At 48.6% G+C, this 24,979-nt stretch overlaps 1 long non-coding RNA gene across 5 annotated transcripts in view; it reads left to right on the top strand.

The window, feature by feature from the left end:
* Positions 1 to 24,979, top strand: part of LOC112653415 (uncharacterized) — a 71,232-nt gene that overhangs the window by 32,293 nt on the left and 13,960 nt on the right. For 3 of the 5 annotated variants that reach the window (XR_007409510.1, XR_007409512.1, XR_003132175.3), the window contains one exon: positions 3,521 to 3,582. The exons of the other annotated variants lie outside the window; for them this stretch is intronic. This is a non-coding gene — a long non-coding RNA (uncharacterized LOC112653415). The remainder of the gene's footprint in view (positions 1 to 3,520; positions 3,583 to 24,979) is intronic. 5 annotated transcript variants of the gene reach the window in all.

The raw sequence follows: 24,979 nt of genomic DNA, 5'->3' as shown, positions 1-24,979 counted from the left end.
CAATCAAGAGAGTTAAGGAGGCAGATTATTTCGAAATTCAGTGGCTTGGAAGTTCTGAGGACGCTCAGCAACCAGTGAGCCAAGTAGAACTTGGACACCCCCAGCGGGGGCCAGGGGAGGGTTTAAACTGCTGCTGAAATCCGAACACCGCAAAACAGGAGTTAAACTGTGCTTCAAAACAGCTTAGCGAAGAGCGACCCTACAAGGCCACGGCTGCTGGGGCCACACCACACGGGCGCGTGCCAGCGGCGCCTGGGGGTGCGGGGGGCCTGGGCGCCCAGGGTCAGCTCCAGAGAGACAGTACGGCCCTGGGGCTGGAGCAGCCGGGGGCCGGTCCCAAGTGACAGCGTGCTCCTGTGGGTGAGCCCGACCCGCTGCTCCCAAATCTCTAGGTAGCCGAAGAAAAGTTAGAAATATGTATTTTTGAGAAAATTTCCCAACGTAAAAATATGAAGCCTATAATAATTTGTCTAAAATACCAGGCAACCTAATAGGGTGTGGGGCAGGAAAACACTCCTTGTGTTGAATATGCTCTGTGACCTGCCAGGGGGCCACCTGATTTAGAGGGAAGCCGTTTTTAATCCTAGAACCAGGATATTATTAAAATAGTATGTTCAGATCACTGACTAAGGAAACCGGTTCCGAGGGAAGCCGAGCCAGGTGAGGGCCTGTGTGCCTCCGAATTCCGCAGGCGCAGGCGCAGGCGGGTCTCCCGCAGCCTCAGTCGAGGCTCCTCAAATGCAGCAACTTGGGAGGGCAGCACGGAGGTGGTGGGGACAGGCAAGGACATGAGGCAGACACGGTTGGCATTCGGGTCACAGAGGACACTTGGAGGGGCCGGGTCTGTCCTTTGGGGGTGCTCAGGGTGCGGGAACACAGAGGGGCCCAGACGTTTCTCTGGGGAGAGGGCACAATGGGAGCCCCGGTCCAAAGGCCAAGGCCTTGAGGTGCTCTGTAGGAGCCAGCAACCAAGCCAGGCAAGCGGGAAGGTGGTGTGAGTCCGTCTGTCCATCAGCTCCAGGACGGCTGCTTGGGGCCTCCCAGGCGGAGAGAAGCGCACACCCGGTGTGCGGGCCGGGCACCCGAGAGCCCAGGGCCTGGAGGCCGATGCGCCCACACTCAGAGTGCTTGCTCTGGTTATGTTCACATGGATACACTTCCTCCTGATTTTTTCCAAAGACTTGTATTTCTTCAGGGTTTTTTGTTGTTGTTTTGTTGATCGTGCATACGGTGCCACTGGGTCAACGGGTTGGAAGTGCACTCCCTGCCTGCCCGCACAGCCACCCGCGGTCGCACAGGCCTTGGTGGCTTCAGCAGCAGCCGGGCCTCTTGCGTCCCTTGGGTTCACGTGGCTGTGTGGGGGCTCCCTGGCGGCCCTGGGGCACTTGGCATGAGCGGCAGGGCGGCCGGGACCCGAGGCTGTGGGGCGGGGGGGCATCCTGGGGGCCCGGCAGAGGCTCTTTTAACGTTCATTAAAAGTCCACTTGAGTTGACTCAAAACATGAGTAAATCAGAAAGTTCATTAGGCTGGAGGAGCTGAAAAGGGACATGACCCGAGACTCGAGGTGAGGGTCAGAGCAGGAGGCCTGTGGTGGAAGCGGCCCAGAGGCGGGGACAGGCAGGTTGGCAGGTGTCCGGCCCAGAGTGTCATGGCTCCGGTGAGATGCATGCCAGATGCATGCCCGCCAGCGTGTGGCAAGGCAGTGTGGGGCCCCAGGATCCGGACTGCCCCCCGTGAGAACCAGAGGCCCAGGCAGGTCACAGGGGCCGTGGGGCCAGGGGGCCTGTGCTCCCTGCAGGCAGCGCGGGGCTCTCATGGGCAAGGCCGGGGGCTGGCTCGCATGGCCCCTGGCCCCCCACTACCTCCAGACCATGGAAGCGTGTGGTGCAGGCCCCGCCGTACTCCCAGGACCTCCTGTCCCTCCTTTCCCAAGCTCCTGGCTTCTCGCAGGCCCCACGTGACCCACCGTGTGCAGCCCGTGCTGGATCCAAACACTGTGGAATGTCCTCCCTGAGCTGGGGTCCCTGGTGGTGAAGTCTGTGGCCTGTCCTCCAAGGTGACCTCTCAAACACTGCAAGCTTGGGGCTCCTTTCTGCACAGCAGGCTCTGGGGCCCTTGGATATGACTTCCCAGCGACCCCAGAACTCAGGGAAGACAACACCCAGGGCCCCGTCCCAGGAACTCCGGCCATAGGCCTGCACCCCGGGAGCTTGCTGGGTGGAAGTGCGGTGGCTGCAGGAGGCTTGGCTCTGTATGCAGGACCTTCACCGGGCTCATGCCCACCGTATGTGGGTGCATCACTGGGGTTTTCCTTCACTTCTGCAATATTCACAAGCCCACAGTCCACCAGGACTTAGTGAGCAGCTGCAATACAACCATGCTGAGTTACCTGCTTTAGTGAAGGCTGCCGATCCTGGGAAGCTCCTCACTGAAGTGAAATGATAAAAATAATTCTTGTAAAGGGATATTGAGTAACACAGGGCAGTGTGTCATAAAGGCCCAAACTGTGAGTGGCAGACGGGTTCTGTGAACGCAGTACCGAAGGGAGGGCAGTGGGTCTGCCTCCAGAGAGATTTATGACAGGCTTGGTCGGAGGGGCAGGAAGTGAGTAGTGGATGGATAATGAAGACTTTGACGCAAGAAAAAGATCTGAACTCATTCAAGATAGAAATAGTGAACTACACAAGGCTTTGAATAGTCTCGGTTTACACATTATGTTGCCTCCTCATCGTTATTACCTTATATTACCTATATTACCATATAGAAATATGGTGTAAGACAAGGAATTTGATTTCTCTTTGATACAGATTCGAATAATCTGCAAGTCCCTATTTACCTCTGCCATTTGGCTTCAAGGGTGACACTCCCGGATTGTGAACTTTAGCCAGCACGCACCATATGCTCCTCGATCTCACACCATTTTCTTTCAACTAATTTATATTATTTTGCTGGATGTTGTCTATGCATGGTGAGATCCACTTTGCCCTTGGCTTTGCCTAGTCCCTGACATACCGCTTTCCCACAGTGTCTGCCCCTCTTGCCTCGTGAATGGGCACATCAGCTAAGATCCAGTTCACATTCATGTGTGTAATTCATATTCATCCTGGGTTTCAGAAAGTCTTGGTGGCCTTATATTAATTGTTGTATTTCAAACTGAGAAACAATAAGCAACCAAAAATTGATATTCAAAGTAAGTATATCAGCAGCTTTAAGAGCTGCTCAGGCCAGAAATTGGGGTCTCCCTGAGGGACCGGCGCCGGGGGCCTAGGGGCCAGTGCCGTTTCAGTGCTGAAGCCAGGTAACAAGAAAGCTCTCCGTAATGGGAACCATGTGAATATTAAAACCAGACGGTGCTTCTCGTGGGTGCCCATGTGCTTCAGCAGAACTTGAGGGACAACGCAGTTGGTCACAAGGAAGTTGATACCTGCAGACCTTTGCCCGTGGACAGCCTAACCTCCAAATGTGTTTTGGGTCGTACCGGATGGCTCTCAGGTATGACCAAGCCTCTATCTCATGCAGGTGCGGGCAAGTGCACGAGAAGACTAACAGGCTGAACTATGGGAGGAAGGAAGAGCAATTATGTAAGTAAGCAACTGTAGCTTCACCACGCCCAGTGGGACTGGCTTTGTAAAAAATAGAGGGGGATTTATTGGAAGGTGTTCAGAACTCCATTGTAGAGACCAGTGAATGTGCATAGTGGAACAGGATTTGGAGTTTGGAGTATATACGAAAGCCAGATATTCTGGCCAAAAAGTGAGCAGTTTTGTTTCTCACAAGCAAAACAAATCCCATTGGGTACCATTTGTTTGTGCCTTGGCTACATTAGAAAATACTCCTAAAAATAACAACACCTGAATTATTGAGACATTTCTAGTGTCCTTATTTTCACAAAGGGGAACCATGATCCTGCGATAAATGTACACAAGTTTTATTGGGTAAAATTTTAAAATGCTGGACCGGATTCCAGGAATGAGCTATAGACATCCCTTCAGTGTGTATCCTGTTTTATTGAATTAAGTGTTATGTAAGGTCTCGAACAAATACACCCCTAAAGTGACACATGTGAACTCCTTAGGTGAGTGTCCTTTTGAGATGCAGCTTAGAGACGGAAGGCTTTGGGAGAACACCATGGGGCAGAGTCCTACCTGGATAAATAATACTGCTTTCATCCATTTGACTGCCAGGCACACCATAGAATGAGCAGAGGAGAGCATAGGAAGCGAGGTGTTCTTGACTGACCATGGTGGCAAGTTTGCTTTGAGTCCTGCTCCACGGCAGTTACTGTGATAGGTATTCAAGATATGGGGACGAGTGGCCCTTGGTCTCAGCTTACAGATCAATGGAGGGGAAAATAATAACTTCAGAAAAGTATTTGTTTTGATACACGTGATGAAACGGAAACAGATAGGAATGACTGTTCTAGAATTTGTATGGATAGTGTGCGGGGCTGGTTGGATTACATCACAGACCTTTTCCCATAGCTAACTTGGGAATTGAGGGATGATTTAGGATTAGCTAAGGAATATTTAGGTGGGGGCTACATTGCTCTCCACTGCCTCATACAAGTTACAAATTAATTTTTTTTCTTATATAAAAATTCCAGCCTAGGAAGGTAGTATAGGGTTGTAGGAAACTCTGCTCTGTTGGATCATTTCGGGTCCTAAGTTCCAAGTCAAAGACTGTGAAGAGTCGAGACATTATCCTACTTGAAAGCAGTCAGTTTAGCAGGCCGCAGGGTCGTGGATGGAAATAGCCGCGGGACTCTTGGGTCAGAGACAAATTACTTTATTACTCATGGCAACAGCAGCAGCCAAAAAGTATCAGCATTTGTTCTGGTTATCTAATCCCCAAATCTCAGAGGGCACACCAAGAGGGGCGGGAGATACGTGCACCGGGAGTGGGGCACTTAATGAGAGGGGAACCCCATACTTGGGAAACCAGATTGTTCATAAGCAGCAGAAAGTCTGCCTGATTTCTGCCCCAAAGGAAGACCTTTATTATCCTGAATAGTGAACAGACTTGCCCTTTGATCTGGATGGAAGTACTGTCTCTGTCTTCTAAAACTATTTGCTACCCAATATCCTTGAAAAGAAAAAAATACCAACAACAGTCTGGAACAAAGGTAGTTAGTGCCTGTGCTCAGCAGATGGGCCAGAAAAGTTAAATCCATGGAGAGTTCTGCCTCAGCATCTTCTGTTTCTGTCCTCTGGGGCAGGGATTGGCAAATTATGACCCGCAGGCAAAATCTGACCCATCCTCTGTTTTTATAAATAAAGTTTTACTGGCACATAGCTAAGTACACTCATTTACGTATTATCTGTTGTTACTTTAATGCTACCTTGGGGGAGATAATTAGTCTCAGCAGAGACTGTATGGCCAATCTCTGCTCTAGGGCATGGCCATTTCCACCTGACTGAAGCTGGCTGCTGCTGACCATATCCACAGTCCAGCTGTAGCTGGAGGGGAAAGAGGAAAAAGAGCCAACAGTTCATTTAAAGGACGTGACCCAGAAGTTGACTTCTGTTCACATCTCATCAGCCAGAGGGTAGTGACACATGACCTAGTGACACTTCTTCTAGTTTCAGTGATTCACTAGAAGTGCTCACAGGTCTCAGCATTTAGTCTTACTCAGGGCCAAGATTTATTAAAGGCAAAGCAGGTGTTCAGCATGAATTGTATATGTTTATACAATTTAGGGCTAATGATCCACTCTCAACAGGGACTGGTGGGAACTCTCCTGACATCTGAGTTCCCAGATGCCATCCAAGAGTTAACGTTGCAGAGGCGGCCTTTCCAAGAGCAGGAGACCTGGGTCTGCACCAATGCCCACACTTGGCTATGGTGGAAGCTGGGGAACATGGCCCAGCTAGGAGACTGCGTGCCCAGCCAAAACTTGGGAGGTTTGATTATTAAAGAGGAAGAACAGATACCATGAATAATTAGTTGTCTCTGTCACACAGTGGAAGAGAGACCAGATTAGGGTTCCCAGCCAGAGAACTACTGACATTTTGGGCTGGATAATTCTTTACTGCGGGAGGCTGTCCTGTATGTGTTGGTGGCACTCCTCTCAATCCTGACAAGTAAATGTCTTCAGACATTGCCAAATGTGCTCTGGGGTCGCACAGATCCCAGTTCAGACCCAAGCCAGTGTGTGAAGGCCTGAGAGACCAGGACAGGTTACAGCTTGAGAATGAATGAGAAATAGAGTGTGGCAAGAAATAAGGCTGAAGGTGTAGGCTGGGGTCAGGTAATAAGGCAGTTTGTGGGACACCTGGGTTGTTCAGTTGGTTGAGCCTCTGACTTGATTTCAGCTCAGGTCATGATCTCAGAGCCTGAGAGGGAGAGCTCAGCGGGGAGTCTGCATCTCTCCCTCTCCCTCTGCTCTTGCTTATATCTATACTTTCTCTCAAATAAATAAATCTTAAGAAAGATAAAAAAAAAATAAAGCAGTTTATGTGCCATAATAAGGGGCTTGGAGTTTTGAGGAATCGCTTGAAGATTATGAGGAGCTACTAGAAAAGATTTAAGTGGAAAATCGTATTTGTATTTTCAAGCCAGTTTGACTTACATACGGAGAATTAACAGAAAAGCAAATAGTCTGCAGTCAGAAAGACTAACGAGAAGGATATTTCAGTCATTCAGATAAGAAATGTTGAGGAACAAAATGAAGACATTGGCCATTGAGAATAAAATGGGAGGGATTTGAGAGGAGTGTTACTAATAGAAAAAGAGGCCTTGGTGGTTGGTTGTACATGAGAGTGTCACCCAGAGTTTTTTTGGGGCATCTGGGTAAATAGGTTACCATTCATGGAGCTAACAGTGAAGACAAAAAGAATAATCTAAGGGGAAGAGTGATCAGGTCAGTTCTTGCTGGGTTTGCAGTAACTGGGATTTCCAACAGATTGATGGGGTGTGATGAACAATCTGAGATGATGGTCACCTGGTGTATTGTGGGTAGAAGATACCTGCACATCCAAACAACTCTTGTCAATATTTCTTTCCTACTGATTTTTAAAACCCAAGGTTTACTTTCAAATGTATATAAAGTAACTAAGTAACTGTTCTTTTTTTTTTTTTTTTTTTGGAGAGGGTGTGTCCCTTATTCACAATTTATCAATTTATTCAGATGGGTTTCAAACTATTGCAAATTACTGGCTAACCAAACATTTTCATTTCTTCATGGACTAGGTGTCCTTTCTTGGGCACAACGAGTATTTTGGCTTCAGTCACTTCCTGCTTTAAGAACTTGAATCTCCTGGCATTCAGGGCCCTCAAGTGGAAATAATTCCTGCATAGACAAATGTATAAAAACTTAGGTACAGATACAGAAATTACTATTCTGAGGTTAAAATGATTTAAGACATTTCGTACTAGTGACTACAGTTTCCTCCTCTTCAGTAGAAGGTGTAGTGTGTTAGCAGAGTAGCTAAATTTGCATTCTCTCAGGCAAGACATGCATCATGTGATTGAAGAATTAGCTGGAGATTAGTTACTTTAATTAGTAATCACGACACAAGATAGTGAACATGAGAGCACTGATTCGGAGCCCTGGCATACCTCAATCCATAATAATTAGGGAAACTTCTTTTTTTTTATAATATATTTTTTATTGGTGTTCAATTTGCCAACATACAGAATAACACCCAGTGCTCATCCCGTCAAGTGCCCCCCTAGTGCCCGTCACCCATTCACCCCCACCCTTCTTGCATACATTCCTTGTGGAGTTTGATATGAGAGTAAACAGTGGGATGAAATTCAGGTTCTAGTCTTTAATGACTCGAACACAGATGTTGCCGTTGACAGGAAGAGATATGTTGAGTGTTGTTTTCTCCATTTGCTTAGCAGGATTTGACATGTGGTGAGCCAGAATAGAAATTTGAAGAGTTGAATCAAGATGTGTTGAGGGAAGGTTGGGTGAAAGCAGTGATGAAAGAAGCAGGTCCTGATATACAACATTATGCTGCAGATGGAAACTTTGCCAAAAAAAAAAACAAAACAAAACAAAACAAAAAAAAACTTCCCAGGATGGCCTGGGATAAGCTTATTGGTAAATTCAGTTGGTCTTAGAAAAGAATTTTAAAAATACATTGGATACATAGCCGGGATATCCTAACTGTAAGCAGCATCCTTTACACATTTCTTTGTGTTTGTTTATTTGGTGATAAGTGCTTACAGATGGCCCCGGATGCTCGAGCTGGGAAAATAAATTAAGGCGATGGCGCAGGGGAGGGGTTGTGTTCGGGTCCCAAACTGCTAAGTCTTCCAGGGCCTTCCAGTTCACAATCACTGTGCTTTCCTTTCCAGCTCTGGCGAAGGCTGGAGGGTGTTGCATCGACTGGTTAACAAGAGGGATGAGTGGATTCTATCGAGATGGGGACAGTGATATTTGTAGATCCCTTCTTTGATAGAAGAAAATGGTCTGCTGGATAATACTACAGACGTGGCAACATGGCAAGCGCTAGAGCTTTGTCCCTGATTGGCCACGTCTCGAGCACGAGCCAGTTGGGGGTCTTTGACCTCCCATGAGAGCCAGGATTTAATCTATCGCCGTAGATTCTCTTTTCCTGCCCGCCGTCCTTGCTAGTTCCTAAAGGTTTATTTGTTACTTCTGAATTAACTGCCATGTCTTTCCCTCCTTTGTGGTGTGTTCACCGATTTTACTTTTGAATCTAAAGAAAGGTGAGGGCAGTGGATTTTGATGCTCTTTGAGAGTAGTCACCTGCCACTTAGTGCCCTAGGGTGGTATTGAGGCTTGACCTTCCCAAAGCCAGTGCTCTAGGCCTCATGCCTGTCAAAGTCCATATCCCCTTCTCAGATTCACCTGTCGGTTGGCATTTAAAAGACCTTACAAAGTCACTAAGCTACTAATGACTGATGCTCATGAGGAAGGCTACTCCTTTTCATGTATATTTTCCCTTATTTATTGCTTCTATAAATATTTATTCACCCATATGCTAGGCTTTGGGAACATTTGGATTTTGTCAGTCAAGGTCCTGAAGGGAAATGATGGCACACTGAAGCTGGGGGATTTGAAGAGAGCATCATAAAACGACTATTTGCAAATTAGAGAGGACAAGGCGAAGTGCAGTTTCCTAGGGCTGTTAATAGCAGTGGTGGCCAAGTCATTTCCACCAGGACACAAGAACAGGACCCTGAGTCGGGGAGAGCTGCGGCAACGAGGCCAACATGAAGAAGCTGTGACCTGCAGCAGAAGGAAGCTGCCAGGTGCGATGACCCTGCATGAAGGGAGCTGGGAAAACTATATACATGTCTACTCCACCCTTTGAACATTCATTTCTTTCTGGTGCCTTCTATCACCAAATTCCAGAGGACATGGCTGGGATTACCAGGACAGATCAGCCCCTTAGAACACAGCGACTTAAGAGTTGAGGGTTGGGGAGTGAGAGGGGCAAAAGAAGGTCCGTAACAGGAGGTGGATAACGGGTTCGGGGCCAGGAGCCTACACTAGCACGTCCCACGCCTCAGCAAACTCGAGAATCACATGGAGGGCTGATTAAATACAGATTCTTGGGCCTTACCCTCCAGCAGTTCCTATGCAGCAGATCCAGAGTGAGGTGGGAAAATCAGCATTTCTAAGCCATTGTCGTGTGGCCTGGGCTGCTGGTCTGTGGGTCACGCCTTGTGGAGCACTGGCCTGACGTTCTGCGACTGGGCAACGCCAAACCCTAAGGAACGGGTGGCTAGTCGCAGAATGTCAGCTCCGCTAAGTAAAGGTATTTCTGCTGATTTCTTAGCACGCTATTGTCAAGCCTGCTTTCAAAGCAAGCTCCTCTTGACTGGAAATCATCAAAGAAGAGAGTTTCGAATTTGTAAGAAGGAATGAGAGGACGGTCTTGGGTCTAGCTTTTCTCCTCCCAAGTAAATTGTCCTGTGTATTGCCTCATTCAGGATAAGCTAGAGACATGGTGTCACACTAGGACTGGCCTGCCATTACTGTGTATATATTATATATTATATATATATATACACATATATATATAAAATATACATATGTGTGTGTAAAAATTTTTTAATGTTTTAATTAAAAGAATTGAAGTCAGATGATTTCATTTTTGATATTTTTCTGTAACAATTTTTTTAAGGGAACTTTCTAAACTAAAAAAGAGGAAAAAAAATCAAACAACGAAACAGCTCTAGTGAGATCAGCACCTACCCAGGAATCGAATGGGTAGTCCTCCCCCAAATATTCTTGGACAAAAGCCCATTTCTTTCATATGTGCACCTCCTTCTTGAGCATTATTCCGTGGAAGTAAGGTACAGTTGACCAACAATTAATGAGCAAAGTGGCTCAGAGATGAAGTCATCCGGGAAGAGGAGGTGGCCTTTGGCGAGCAAGAGAGAATCAAAGTGAACGGAAAATACCCGCTCAGATCAATCACTTTGTAGATGCATAAACTAACATCTCACCTCAAACAGTCTTATTTCCCACGAGCTCCTCCTAATTCTTCCCTGTATCAGTCAAGCTTCTTGTTAGGGTGGATCAAACTCACAGGCCCACTTCTTCACCTCCATTTCTTCTTTGTCCATTGACTTCTGACTCTCAACTCTTCCAAAAGTACATTGGTTGAGGTTAACTGTGCCCAGCTGATCCCCAGCAGCAGTCAGGGCTGTGAGCCCCCCTCGTGGCTCTGGTTCCGATGCTTCATCCCTCTGACGACAACTCCTTAAAGCTCTGGTTCCTGCGGCCCCCCTCTCCCAATGCCTCCTCCCTCTCTGACAACTCCTCCTTAAAACTCTCGTAAATCTGTCCTATCGCGTTGTTCAACCTCGATGCAGACACTTTTTCAAAGATGTCCAGAGCAACGACTAAAAGCATCTTAGCCTCATAGCCCTCAAAGAGTAGTGAAAGGGATCTGATTCCTCCCCTCTACCCAAAGGCTCTCATAATACTCAAAAGTTTCCTGAAAATGCACAGCTGGTCCTGATCCTCTCTCACCACGATCTCCAGAATTCTCGTCTGGAGCTCTACATGTGAGGCTCTTTTCCCATCCAGCTATTTATTGTATTGATTTACTTGCCTTTTGCTTTTCTCACTATTTTGGAAAGAGAGAAGAAACGAGAAACGAGGGGCCAATGACAGGTTTCTTATGGTGGCGTGGGTGAGGAGTGGAGGAAAAGCGACGCGGGGGTGGGGGCGGGGGGCTGACTCACATCAGCTCTGCTGTTCTACTCGGGCTCGTTCTCCTTCATTGGCCCATCTTGCTGTGCTCCTCCCTGAATTGCTGGCAGCCCCCCAAGTCTCTGGAGGGCATTGCCTGCTGGTTTTATCAGCTACTCCTGTGACTCTCTTTGGGAATTGTGAGCAATGTTTCCCTTGCCCAGCACGTACTGGGCATCTCCACAGGGATAACCTGCCGGCCTCTCCATCCTCAGTGCAGCTGCTCCTCCTTGCTCAGTCCCGAGCAGTGGGCATCGTCCTCGATCTGCTCACCTCTCTTAGAAGCCACTCAAGTCAGTCACCAAGTCTGGGGTTTTTCAGTTCGCAAAGTCTCTCAAATCCACCGCTGTTTTCCGGTCCTTAAGGTAGACCTTATGTGTCTCCTGAACTGTTTCACCAGCGCCCTATGTGTTCCCCTGCCCGCAGATCAGCTCTCCTCCTATTAAACTTCATTACTGACAAAGGAAACTACCTAAAATGCACATCTTACCCCAGTAGTTCACACTCCACTATTTAAAATGCAGTGTCTCTCTATTACCTGTGAGATTGGGGTCCTTTGAGATCTGAGCCCCACCTGCCTCTCTCTCTGTGCTGCAGCTCCTCTGAAAGTCTGCACATTTCTCACCAACCATCCTCTAGGCCTTAGCCTGTTCCTTTCTCCCCCAACTGCCCTTTGCTCTCTTTAGTTGATGCTGACTCATGACTTTACCCTACTAAGCTGAACCGCGTGGCCCCTCTTGGCATTCCTGTTCCCACAGCATTGGATTTATCACTTTGTATTCTCTTGTCTGTTTCTTGGTTTTCTCTGAGGACGAAGCTCTCCTAAGCGTTGTGAAGAATGTCAGAACTGAAATCCAAGTTTAGTGAGAGGGCAAAAAAATCACTGGAACTTATGGGAACTTGGGGTCAAGTCCAAATTAACCATTAATCTGCTTTGAAATCTTGGACAAGTCACTCCACTAGTCCATCTTCCACAGGAGAAGCTGGGCCACATAATCCTGTCCACCATGCTGACTCCACTCTGTATCTCCCCACATGCTTGGAGAGTGTTCGCTAATGTTCACACACTACCTTTTCTACTTCTCCTTATTGCTCTACTTTCTCCAGGATTTTATCTAAAATAATTGTTCTCTACACTTTACAACTCTGTCTATGGATGGCCAGCCCTATCCCAAGGAGTTCTGGTATTATTGGTCTGATGTAGTGCTACAACATCGGTAGTGTTTGTTTTTTTTTTTAAGTTTTATTTATTTTATAGAGAGAAAGAGATTGGGGAGGGGGAGAGAGAAAGAGAGAGAATGAGCAGGGGTAGGGGCAGAGGGAGAAGCAGGCTGCCCGCTGAGTGGGGAGCCTGACAGATGTGGGACTAGATCACTGCGGCCCTGGGCTCATGACCTGAGCTGAAGGCAGATGCTTAACTGTCCGAGCCACCCAGGCACTCTCTGGATAATCCTACTGGCATTCAAGATCAACAACTATTAACGTCATACAGTGTTAGAGCATCAGCGTCACTTGGAAAATTGTTAGAAATACAAATCCTCAGGTTCCTAGTGAATTAGAAACCATAGTCAGTATAGGTGATTCTGACACATGTAAAATCGTTGCCTCCTTTTGGGTCCTTCTCTCCCAAGCCTATAAGTTGGAACTGGAGGTCACCACTGTTGTTTCAGAGATAAATCCCCCTGGAGTTTATTTAAAGATTTTCCACCAAACAACCAAAGTCAGCTTCAAATGAATTGCTTACATCACCCTTACATCTTCCAAGGGGGAGCCTTTTGGGGCTGGATCAGAGTTAACTGTGTGTGTGTGTGTGTGTGTGTGTGTGTGTGTGTGTGTGTGGTTAGGACCAGAATGGAATGATGGAGTTTATCTTAGGGCAGTGAGGCGTACATCTGGCTGGGATATAGGATGGGAGTGAAAATCAGGCACAGATGTTGCCCACAAAAAAAAAAAAAAAAAAAAAAAAAAAAAGATGTTGCCCACAAGGTAGGGCCCTTGGAAACAGGCCCCCTGGCATTAGCTATGGTGTTGCCTCTTTCCCTCATGTAAATCTCTGATCTTCAGCCCTTCCTCACACGTCCTGCAGTGAGTATATAGTGTGGGTTGAGGCTACCAGTCAGCTCACATCTAGAGAATTGCATGTTTCTCCTAATTAATGTTCTAGGAAACAGAACGTTACACACAACAGAAAGCCACACAGTCTGACTGCCTGAACTTGTATCAGCGCTGATAATACTTCAGCTTCCGAAGTTTGTTTGTACCATCCTCCCGTCCTGCAAAGAGGGGGGCAGATGATGGCAGCGTGAACTAATTTCCTTACTCTCAACCCATTCTGCCCATGTGAGAGACCGTTACTCTCTGTCAGCTCAGAGATCAATTCCATTCGCAATTTTTACCTTTTATTTGTCCAAGCGATTGCTTGTCCCTAAATTATAGAGCTCTGGAAATGTGTGTATTTAGTCATTAATTGGTTCTTGGACAAAATGTTTTTATTTGAAAGCAATGTGTTTGTTTTATACTTATCACATTTTTCATTATACAGTTATTTATTTATTTGTTTAATTATTTGTCTAGCTTCCTTACTAACTGTAAGCGTCGCTCCGATAAGACCAAGTCAGTTGTTAACCACAGTGTGGCCAGTACCCAGCACCTTGTAGTTGCTCATTAAATATTTAATGAATGAAGTACTGAACGGCTGCTTCAAGTGTCATATAGGGGAAGGAAAGGGTACTTTTTAGGCAGACGGGGCCGGCTCATAACCTGTCGTGATGCCCATGTAAGGACAAATACAAATGAAAAATAAGGGGCTTAAGTCTCCCTGTTGGAAATAAGAGAAGTTTTTGTGTCTTCTTTTGTCTTGGAGCATTTACTTTAGAAAAATTGTAATTGTAAATTACTTTCTCCTTTCTTTGAAATGTATATAAGTTCTTTAAAAAAGCAAGTCCAAAACAAAAACACAAAGAAACAAAATTCTTTTGAAAACTAGGTAGGTGTTTTGTCAGCCTTACAGTGTCTTCCTCAGGGACCTGGAATCCATCTCCTTGACACATACACGTCGAGGGAGAGAGTACCCCCGTCTTCCTAGGAGCCTAATTTTGATGGGCACCTGGCTCCAAGTTGCAAAACTGCCTCCTGTCATAAATCTATACAAAATTTGTCTTTCTTCTGGATAAAGCCAACAGGCTAACAACACTCATGGTCACCCCGATTAGGAGGTAAAGTTAGGATGAACTGTGCGTGACAAACAGTGCTGTCCTCTTACTTGTGGACTAGTTCTTATTTATCTTGGAAGCACGTATTAATGGGTTGTATCTGCTTGGCTGCCAAAAGGGTGAGATTTCTTTCAGTCTTTGCAGTCTCCTGGGGGATCGCCTGTGATACGCATCACATTCTGGCTTTATGCTCATTCGGTAATGAAACTGTTTTCTGCCTCTACTACCTTGATGGGGAGGTTATCTGGGCTGGGAGAAGATTTTTGATTCCAGTGAGATTTCCCCAACAGAGACATGGGGAACCCAGTGGAGAGTTTACGGGGAGCAGAGGAAGGGCATTTCAGTCATGTGGAAAAGACCAGAGGTGTCAGAAAGGACTAGTTGCAAGAGAGATGCAGGGAAGAGCTAGACGCTGAAGAGCTTTTAGGTTATGTTAAGGGATTTGGACTTTATCCAGAGGGAAATGGAATAAGCAAGATGGTGTCCTAATAGGATTTGCCTTTAGGAGCCATAACTCTTGCTATAATGTGTGGAAAAGATTGAAGAAAGTATTAGTGGATATGAGGAGATGAAGTTAGGTGAAAGATTCAGGTATCAATATGGGTGATACTAAGACAGTCATAATAATCTTGGTGACCACAACTAACCCTTTCTTGAGCTGGTCATGGGCTGGGTACTCTTCTAAGTCATTAATTTCTACAATGACTCTATGAGGTTGTCGTATTACCGTCTGTTTACAGATAAGAAGCATAAACAGACTAAATGACTTGCCCAAGGTCGTATGAGGTAGACCTGAAATGTAAACCCTGGCTCCAGGGACAGGTCTCTTATCGTCTCTTCTACACAGCCTCCTGATGTCCTGGTGTGGACAAGGACGGTGGCAGGATGGGTATGTAAGGTGGATTGAGTCCATAAATATTTAGAATATAGGATAGATAACCTAAAGGTTAGATGGTGGTGGAGAATGGACCAGAAGGTGTTAAGCATGTTGCCCAGTGCTTTATTGACACAGTTGGGCCACTCATCCGGACAGAAGTGCCAAGAACATGGCAGTTTGGGGAGAGAAGTTAAAGAATTTGAAGGACATGCTGCCCTGAGGAACCAGAGTGATGTCCAACGAAGCAGCTCTTACAAGGCTCTGACACTCAGGAGGGAAGACATCATTGGGCACCAGGATGGTGAGGCGGTGGGAGTGGAGCGGAGCACCCAAGGAGAGAGGGCACAGTGAAGAGGAGAGGCCTGGACCCAGCCCTGGAGGAACATGAAGAAGAGTTGAGTCTCCCCTTTAGGAAATTAAGAGGATGTGTCCAAGGGGGTATAGGAAAACCACTATGGGAGTGTGGCATCTTTACAGCTCAGAGAAAAGAATGTCCCCAAAGGAGGTAGGGTCAGGTCAACAGCGTTAAGAGCTGCCATAAAATCTGCCCTGGTTCAGCAAGAAACAAGTGAGGCCGGGACCGTCCCTACCAAGCGATCAATCGGTCTGAACGTGAACCTCACTTGCTTTTTGATGGAAGTTTAACATGGCAACACTTCCGTTCAGTTTTTGCTTTAAATGTGTAGCCCGGGGCACCTGGTGGCTCAGTTAGCTGAATGTTGGACTCTTGAATTTGGCTCAGGTCATGATCTCAGGGTTGTGAGATCGAGCCCCGTGTTGGCTCACGTGCTCTCGTTCTCTCTCTCTCTCTCTCTCTCTCTCTCTCTCTCTCTCTCAAGATAAAAATTAAAATGGAAAAATATATAGACTACTATCAAGCCCCCCCCCCCCGCCCCCATGGTACACCATCCTGCTTTCCTTCTGTGAAGCTAAGTATGCAAAGTAAGACGTCACACGTCGTCCTGCTGCCTCAGGAGGAAAACGCAGAAAATGAAGGCTGGCACAGTAAGTGAACTGGGCGCTCCTCTCCTAAGAGCAAAACCAGCCGTCTTGCTGGTCTCCCCTTTAAGCCCCCCGCACGCCATGGATGCCGTTCACTCTGCAGCCTTTCCTTGTTGGCGACCCACAGCTTTCTATCCATATCATTTAGCTACTTGGCATTTTCTTTTGGAAGCAGGGTTAGGGCGGTTTAATGATGTCTTCAGAGATTTGGTTGTTTTTTTATTTAAAAGTAGACCTGCGAATGGGACACACCTCGTTTGGGTAGGCCAACCTGCAGCCTTTCATTTCTGCTAAAAAGATGTTGGGGAACGACTACGTAACATTTTCATTCAGTGCATCCGGGCAACTCAATTTCATTGTGTCCCCTGACATTTGAAGATAGCTTTAGGGTTTTCTTTTCTTTTTCCCTCTGTTCATTGTCTCCCAAAGTCTCCCCTTTCTTCTCTTACCCTCCCTGCTATTGGATTGTTCATCTTTATTGGCTTGGAAACAGGACTGCAATGTGATTTTCCACTTGGATTCTAGCGGAATGGAATTTTTAGAAGTTTTTTTATCTTCAGGCTGCAATGGGGGGATGAGGAAAACTCTCTCCATCAGCGCCCAGAGGACAATACATAGCTACCAGGAATGGTGGAGGCCCGGCGGTGAGGGCATCTAAGCCAGTGTATAAAATAAAGCCAGACCCAAAAGAGCCGAGGAAACGAGAGACTAGTGTTGCGTCTTCAGGACTCGGAGCCGCCCTCTTCTTCGTGGTCCCTCTTCAGTGAGTCTTCATAGAAATGAACTAGCAGGGGCTGGAATCCTATGCAGGGCTGCCAACCCGGCCTCAGCTCTCACTGTGGGTAGTGGTAGCTTGAAGCACTAGGGGACACGGGGAGGGGGTTAGCTCTGGGTACAATGCCAGGTGGATTTTTTTTTTCTTAGTTTGATTAACTTTGAGAACCACCCCAATTTGGTTCCTTTTAGTTCTAAATACCCCCTCCCAGCTTTGCTACTGATTGGCTAAACATTTAGTGAATTGTATAGCCACCCTTGAGTTTGGCTTGCTCCTCCTCGGAGCCCACAGCATCCCCCCTCTTCAGGGCACTGGAATGTTTTCAGTTGGCAGGAAGTGAAAGCAGTTCTGTGTACACACTGGCCCTAGTGTTCTCCTTCCAGTGCACACTTGGCCCTAGCAGGGCTATTCTGTGGGGGACGTATCTTGAGGAAGCTCTGGGAGTCGCTGCCTCTGAACAAGTGACTGAAGAGCCCTCCCCCTGAGTGAGAGGAGCGTGAGGGCCTCTGGAATGGCCAAGATCTCCGCTGAACAGCCCCCCTCGCCGCCCTGGGGGGCCTGGGCCCGAGCACCCTGTGCAGCCCACACCCCGCGGGGCGGTCCATGCAGACGACTAGGTCTCCCAGCCACTCAGGGAAGCAGGTGCACTGCTGCGCGGCTATGCTCGGGGGGAACCGAGGTTCTACGAGGCTGTGGGATCTGCTGACGGCTGCCCTGTTAGCAAAGGACGGAGATGGAACGTGAGCCGAAATCTGACCTCATGGCCCTTTTTGTTCCCTGATCTGCCTCTGGCATCTGTTCGCCGCTCTGGCATCGGAGGGATGGGGGCTCCCTGTGGGCCCTCGCTTGTCCTCTCTGCACCTTGGCTTTAGTTCTGACCTGCTCCTGCTATGGGAAGGGGTGCGTGGCTCGGGGCTGGCAAGGAGACAGGTTGTCTCTTGGCCGCTGTGATCAGATCAGGGCCAGACAGACAACAGGTGTAAATCCAAGGAGCGTCAGTCTCTGGGACTAAGCGGAGAGGTAGCCCCTTCCCTTAGGAATTGCTGGGCCTCGGGACTGCAGGCCGGAGCTGCAGTCAGAAGCCTTTGCCGGCCGCGGTAGCAGCCCACCTGCAGTGAAGTGGGCAGAGGGGAGGGCACAGAAGGGGTGGCCCTGACCCCGCAACTAGCACCTCCTCTCTGCTGTGCCCAACGCTAAGGGACTCTCAGCTTCCCGCGTGTTGAGCCAGTTTTCTGGCTTAAGAAAACTATTTGCTAAGTTTTCTGTTACTTGCAACCAAAAACCCTGACTAATATGAGCATTGTTTGGGGGGGGGGGGCGGTTAAAAGGTGTTTCTGGGCAGCCCGGGTGGGTGGCTCAGCAGTTTAGTGCCTCCTTCAGCCCAGGGCGTGATCCTGGAGACCCGGGATTGAGTCCCACGTCGGGCTCCCTGCATGGAGCCTGCTTCTCCCTCTGCCTGTGTCTCTGCCTCTCTCTCTGGGTCTCTAATAAATAAATAAAATATTTTTTTAAAAAAAGGTGTTTTCATGGTCTCTGATCTTGGAAATTTGCAGTTTATATGGGGGGAGATGCCGCACACCTTTGAAAGCCTTACTGACCGTGGGGTGCTCTCTTAGCTTCCTGTTGCTCCCATGACGGGTCGCCACAGACTTAATGGTGGAAAACAGGATGACTTTATAGAGTCAAGTGTTAAGAGTCTGCAGTTCAGAGGTTTGACACAGGACTCATGGCACTAAAATCAAGATACTGACGGGGCTGCATTCCCTTCTAGACACTTCAGGCGAGAACCTATCCCCTTGTGTTTTCCAGTTTCTGGAGATCACTTCCCTTTGGTGGCGAAGGGTTCCCTTCTCCATCTTCAAAGCCCACAAGGCAATTTCCAGAGCCGCGTATCTTTCTTGGACTCTTCTCTGCCTCCATCTCCTGCTTTTACACCCTGGCCGTCACTGTGGGCCCAAGAGAATGTCCCTATTTCAAGGCCAGCGGATGAGTAACCTTAATTTCACCTGCAATCTTCATTCCCCTTCTGCCTGTGAAGTCACATACAGGTTCTGGGCATTAGAATGTGCGTATCTTTGGTGGAGGGCAGGAGGGCGTTATTCTGCATTATTATTATTATTCTGTTATTACTGTGCAAGGGACATGCTTATTTTGGATCTCATGTTCTCATGCTTGCTTTCCCAATAGCCTGTGACCATTTCTTATTTCTGATTTTGTCCCGGTGCCTACCGTGGAGCTCAGCCCATAGTCAGTGCCAATGAAAACGTCTGGGTTTGTTTGCTGTAGAAGATCAAGGAAAGGGCAGTTAGGCAAGGGGTCAGGAAAGGCTTTCTAGAAGGTGGTTTCTTCGGTCATTGCTACATTTTTGGCACCCGACACTGTATATTTTCAAAAAATATTTGGGGTGGGGAGCGAATGAATAAATAAAGGTAGGATTTGAATTGGATCTTTTAAGGTCGGTACTGGTTAAGGCTTGTAATAAAAAATGTGCAGGTGCGCCTGGGTCTCGGGGGAGAGGATGAAAGTAATGGCTGGTGCGGAGGGTGGGCAGCAGGAAAGGCTGGGTGTTGGAACAGCGGGGTCGGGCTGGGTCACAGCCAGCCTGGGAGCAGCCTGGGGAGCTAAGGGCTTTTGCTCTCTGTAGACACTGAAACATCCTCAGGGCCCTTGCGCACCTGCAGGATGTCGTCTGCGCTCAGTCCTTGGTGACCCCCTCTGGTCCCATCGGAGCCATCATCATGCTGCTGGCTCTCCAGAGCACCTGCTTAGCCCAACCTCTTGGGCCTCCGTGCTCACAAACTCCGAGTGCCCACTGGGCATCGCCGCATAAGGATCTGAAAAGCACCTCGAGGTTCACAGGGCCCGAGCCGGACTCCCGATGTCTGCCGCTCCCCTCAGCGCCAGCATTGGCTCCCCGCAGGCCTGGGGGGTTCGGGCCACAGAGCTCAGGGCAGAGGTCCCGGGGCCACCTTACGGCTCATCCCCCAGTTAACAGGGAATCCTGCTTCTCTGGCTCGGACAGCTCCGGAGGCTGGCGGCCTCTCAATGCCCCGCCCGGCCTCGCTGTCCTCTCTGTCCCCTCTGTGGTGCCCCACCCCCATCCCTCCTTCGCCGTTTCCCCCTTACTGTCGATGAAGTAGCTGGAGTGCAATGCTTGGAAAATTCGGAGGAGCCCTCGGCTCAGCCCCCGGGGGCCCCGCATCTCACTTGGAGTAGAAGTCGAAGGCCCCCCACCCCCTAGTGGCTGTGCCCTCGCTGCCCCTGCCCGTCTGCAGGCCTGGCCTCCCTGCGCCCCTGGGCGCCCCGACTGCATGCTGCCCCCCCCCCATGGCTCCTGCCCAGGGCTCCCTCCCGGGTCGCCACAGCACCGCCCCCGGGCTTTCCCACACCCCCGGGGACCAGGCCTCCTCCCTAAGCCTCTCCCCTCCTTCTACTTAAGGTTTCTTTGTCGCCACACCACTGGCCACCCTGTGGCTTCCCATCCGCGTCGTCCTTTTGTGTCGCCTCCACTAATAAATGTGAGCTCCCAGACGGGAGGGACTTTGCAGGGACTTGGGGACTCACAGTGCGACCTGGAGTGGGGCCTGCCCATGGCAGAGCCGGTGCCTGTTGCCTCAGGAGCACCATTTCCCCTGAGACCGTGGAAGGGGGTGACCTGTCACCTGGCCTGGGCCCCGGAGCAAGGCGACTCAGTGCCCCTGGGCTGCGATGCGCTGGGGACTGTGGCCAGTGGCGTGTCCTCGGGCAGGGCCGTGGGAAAAGGAGGGCCACAGAGGGCGGGGGTCATGGGCCTGGGTGGAAGCTGGAAACCACAGCGGAGGAGAGGCAGGTGGCCCGCAGTCTGGGGCTGGGGGGTGGGCAGGTGCGCGTCCCCCAGGGGAGGGCGTCGGGAGAGCCCAGCTGTGGCCAGGTTCCTGGGCATCCACTCCAAGGGGGGGAGCAGCCCCGGGGGGAAGGCCGGGCTGGGCCTACACCCGCCCATCTGCAGGGACCCTGCGCCCGAGGGCTGTGGGGGGAGCCACCTGCCACGGCCACCTCCACCTCCATGGCCACCTCCACCTCCACAGCCACCTCCACCGGTCACGGCCACCTCCACGGCAGGGCGCCCGGGCCCATGTCTACCCCTGTGCTCCTTCATGTTGGTGACAAGGTGGGGTGCATGGGGAGCTGGCAGGCAGGAGCCCTGGATGCCTGGGAGCTCGGGCTCCAGGGGCTGGGAGTCGGGCCAGGTGGTGCACCAGCAGCAGCACGTCCCGTACATTTTCAAAGTTCACACTGAGTTCCGCGTGTGGGGATCGCGGGGCTGGGGGAAGGGAGAGGGCAGGGAGGTGGGAGCAAGGCGACCCGCAGGGCACACGGCCTGCGGCTCCAACTCCACCTATCGGACCTTGCGTTTCTGGGCCCTAAGAGCTGAGTCGTACCTGGTTTCCAGGAGCGTCTGTGTGCCGGGTGTGGTCAGCATCTGCCCTCTGACCTTGAGGAACATGTCTTTGTGACCTTTTATTTTTTTTTAAAGATTTTTTTTTTTAAATCCAAATTTTTTTTTAATTTTTATTTATTTATGATAGAGAGGCAGAGACACAGGCAGAGAGAGAAGCAGGCTCCATGCACCAGGAGCCCAACGTGGGACTCGATCCCGGGTCTCCAGGATTGCGCCCTGGGCCAAAGGCAGGCGCCAAACCACTGCGCCACCCAGGGATCCCCTTTTTTTAAAAGATTTTAAAAAAATGTTTATTTATTCATGAGACACAGACACAGAGAGGCAGAGACGCAAGCAGAGGGAGAAGCGGGCCCCACGCAGGGAGCCTGACACGGGACTCGATCCCGGGACCCTGGGGTCACATCCTGTGCCGAAGGCGGCGCTAAACTGCTGGGCCACGGGGCTGCCCTCTTTGTGACCTTTCCAAACACCCAGTCTGGTTCATCCGGATCACACCTAAGTCTGATGCTTTTATGGGTCCCCGGCCTGGAACAACAGCACCGCAGAGCCGTTCTCTGCCCCAGCCTGCCTGCCCTGACCCTCTCAGCCAGACGGACGGCTGCTCTGAAAGCGCCGAAACAGCTTTGTCGTGAAATGTAACTTCCGTTCCACAAAATTTACCTAAAGTGTAGAGGTCAGGGGTTTTAGTTTATTCACAGCATTGTGCAACTGTCACTGATCTAATTTTAGATCTTTTATCACTCCAAAAAGAAATCACGGACCCATTAGCAGTCACTATCCTCCCCCCCCCCCGCCCCCCCACCCCAGACCTATGCACCTACCAACCCACTTTGCATTTTCATTGATTTCTTTAAAATGTCATAACATATGTGATCTTCTGTGACTGGCTTTTTTCAGTTTAAATAATGTTTTCAAGGTTGATCCATAGCTCGTATCAGTACTTTCTCTTCATTGATGGACGACCACGTTCTGTTGCATAGATAAACCACCTGTGTATCGGCTCATCAGGTGATAGATATTTGAATTTTCCTGTTACTTCGTTTAACTGTTTGAGGAACTACCAGGCTGTTTTCCACACAAACATCCACTTTTGCCAATACCATGTGCACAGGGCAAGAGATGTCAGCCTCCTCCCTAGATGCAAATGTTTTTTTTTTTTTAAGTTCTTTTCCTAATTGGAAAGTTTTTCTATATCACGAATCAACTCATTTTCTGTATTTGAAAGTAACACTAAAAGCATCATCCCTTAGTTTCCTCCAAATAAGAATTCAATACTGAATTCTTTAGCTTATTTTCTTTCCTTTAAGTAATTTCTTGTTTTGCCTAATTTTCTCGTCCTTTATAGGCTCCTCCTTCATTTAAAATATGGAAATCAAGATCCATCACCCTAAAAAGAATCCGACCAATGCCAGCAATTACAAAAAGATTGCTTTTGTAGTAACATCACGTACTGCTTTCTTGGTTGAGTACAGTTCACTTTGACCCTCACGTCTCTGTCATATACTTCGTAAATTGGGTTAATCTGGGTTTTCTCTCAGTAGTTTTCCGTATTTATACACATCACTTTACACGCCTGCCAGCTTGACTCTGGTGCTCATCCGGCCTCTGAAGTTGATGGGGTTTTTTCTTGTCCACCTTAGACTCTTACTCATTTCTTCATTTGGGCTCCACATAATAATTCCGCTTGGATCACAGCTCTTTCTGTTACATGCCCTCTATTTATTCAGTCATCCATCCATCCATCCCTCAATACGTGGTTATTGAAGGTCAGGCACTGTTCTGGGTTCCGGGGACATAGTAGGGAACAAAATAGACTAAGACCTTAGCACTCATAGTTTATATTCGGGCGAATGTCACACAATTTAAGCATAGAAAAGCTTGAACCCTGGGATTACATCATTTAGAAGGGACTTTATATTGTCTGGTGAAGTCTCTGCGGGACCCAGGAAATTGAACAAAATCCCCTACCCCTGGACAAACAGAGCAGGACTGACTCTATTTTGGGCTGCACCTTGCACTGACCTGCTTATTACTTAGGGCACTGGCCCGCCCTAATCAAAGACCAGGACACACCCTAATCGGAAATCCGGCTCAGCAGACCAGCATGACTTGCAACTTTCTGCGTATCCTATTGGCCACTGGCCCCTATAAAGTTGCTAAGCCTCTTAGTCTCGGGGTCCAAGTCCCTGCTCTGCTGCGTCGGGTATACTTGGACCCAGGCTCGAGCTTGTAAATAAACCCTCGTGTGAACCCTCGTGTGATTGCATCGGTGTCGGCTCCTTGGCGGTTTCTCAGATTCACAATCTTGGGCACAACAGTCTCCCCCGCCCCCTTTAAAGGAAGCTGAGGAAAAGAACAATTACTTGATTTATTCATAAGTGGCCTCCGGTAGGGCTAAAATGCATCCGAGGTCTCAGACTCACAGTGTTCTCTCCACCACATTGTGCCAATGGCAATGGTTTGAGAAGCTCCTCGGACTGACAGACATGCCAGGAGTCGATGTAGTGTTTCTTAGTTATGAGAACATGCATGAGGTAGTAGTGAGCATTGCTATAGGTCTTGGAATGAAAGAACATAAGCAACAGGGACAGGAAGGATGGGAAAAGCAAAACGTGGTATTTCAAACCTTTTAAAATCCAGACCCTCTTTCTTGAGGGAGCTTCTACAAAGCCAGACCCCAAGTTACAGAGGACACCGGGAACAAATGTGTAGAATGAACCTTTCACAGATTCCTTTGTTTTCTTCAAGGGACTATGAAAGCTGCTTTCAGAGGGCAAGTCAGGCATGAATTTTCCTGTTTAATTTCAAAGTTCAACATGTTGTTTTATGTTCCCAATGGTTCCCTGTTTCTCCTTTCCCTCAGAGTTCAAGATGAACAGCAATTCTCCACCTTGAAAACAATGCAAACATTTCACCTCTACGGGTTACAATGAGGTCGGGCTCATTGATGCGTGTGTGTGTGTGTGTGTGTGTGTGTGTGTGTGTGTGTGTCTGTCTGTCTGTCTCCTCTCAAGCCGGGTCAAAGAGGTGGATTTTTCCCCACAAGTGTGGGAGATAATTCCAAAATTGTGTTTGCTAGAAGCTCGTGCTCAGAGTCACACCGTCAAGGTTTCAGGTTTTGGGGCCTGGTGCTCTTGTTGAGGTCTGTACCTGTCTGGTGACTGAGTATGACCGGATGACCAGTCTTCCTCCATCTCCAAGCCTAGAAATGTCAATGTTGACTCCCTGCTATTAAACGTATACCTCTGTCACCATGTCCTTTCCCTAAGAGAAAGCAATGAGAAATCAATGGAGACAGAAATGACTAGAAAGAGCAATAAATATGTAGCCAGAAAAGGCAAGATTTATCCTCTAAAGGAGAGAAATTAAAAGGGAAGTGTCATGACGGCTTAAAAGTGAAATATTTACGAATGTGCCTCTAGCAAATTTGGAAATTTAAAATATGTTTTAGAAAGAGATGAGACAAATCTGTTGGAGATCTTGACCCTTCCA

Source organism: Canis lupus, chromosome 3 (genome assembly GCF_003254725.2).
Source record: "Canis lupus dingo isolate Sandy chromosome 3, ASM325472v2, whole genome shotgun sequence".
Lineage (NCBI taxonomy): Eukaryota > Metazoa > Chordata > Mammalia > Carnivora > Canidae > Canis > Canis lupus.
The sequence above is the reverse complement of the archived record's forward strand: the minus strand, read 5'-3'. Positions and strand labels throughout refer to the sequence as shown.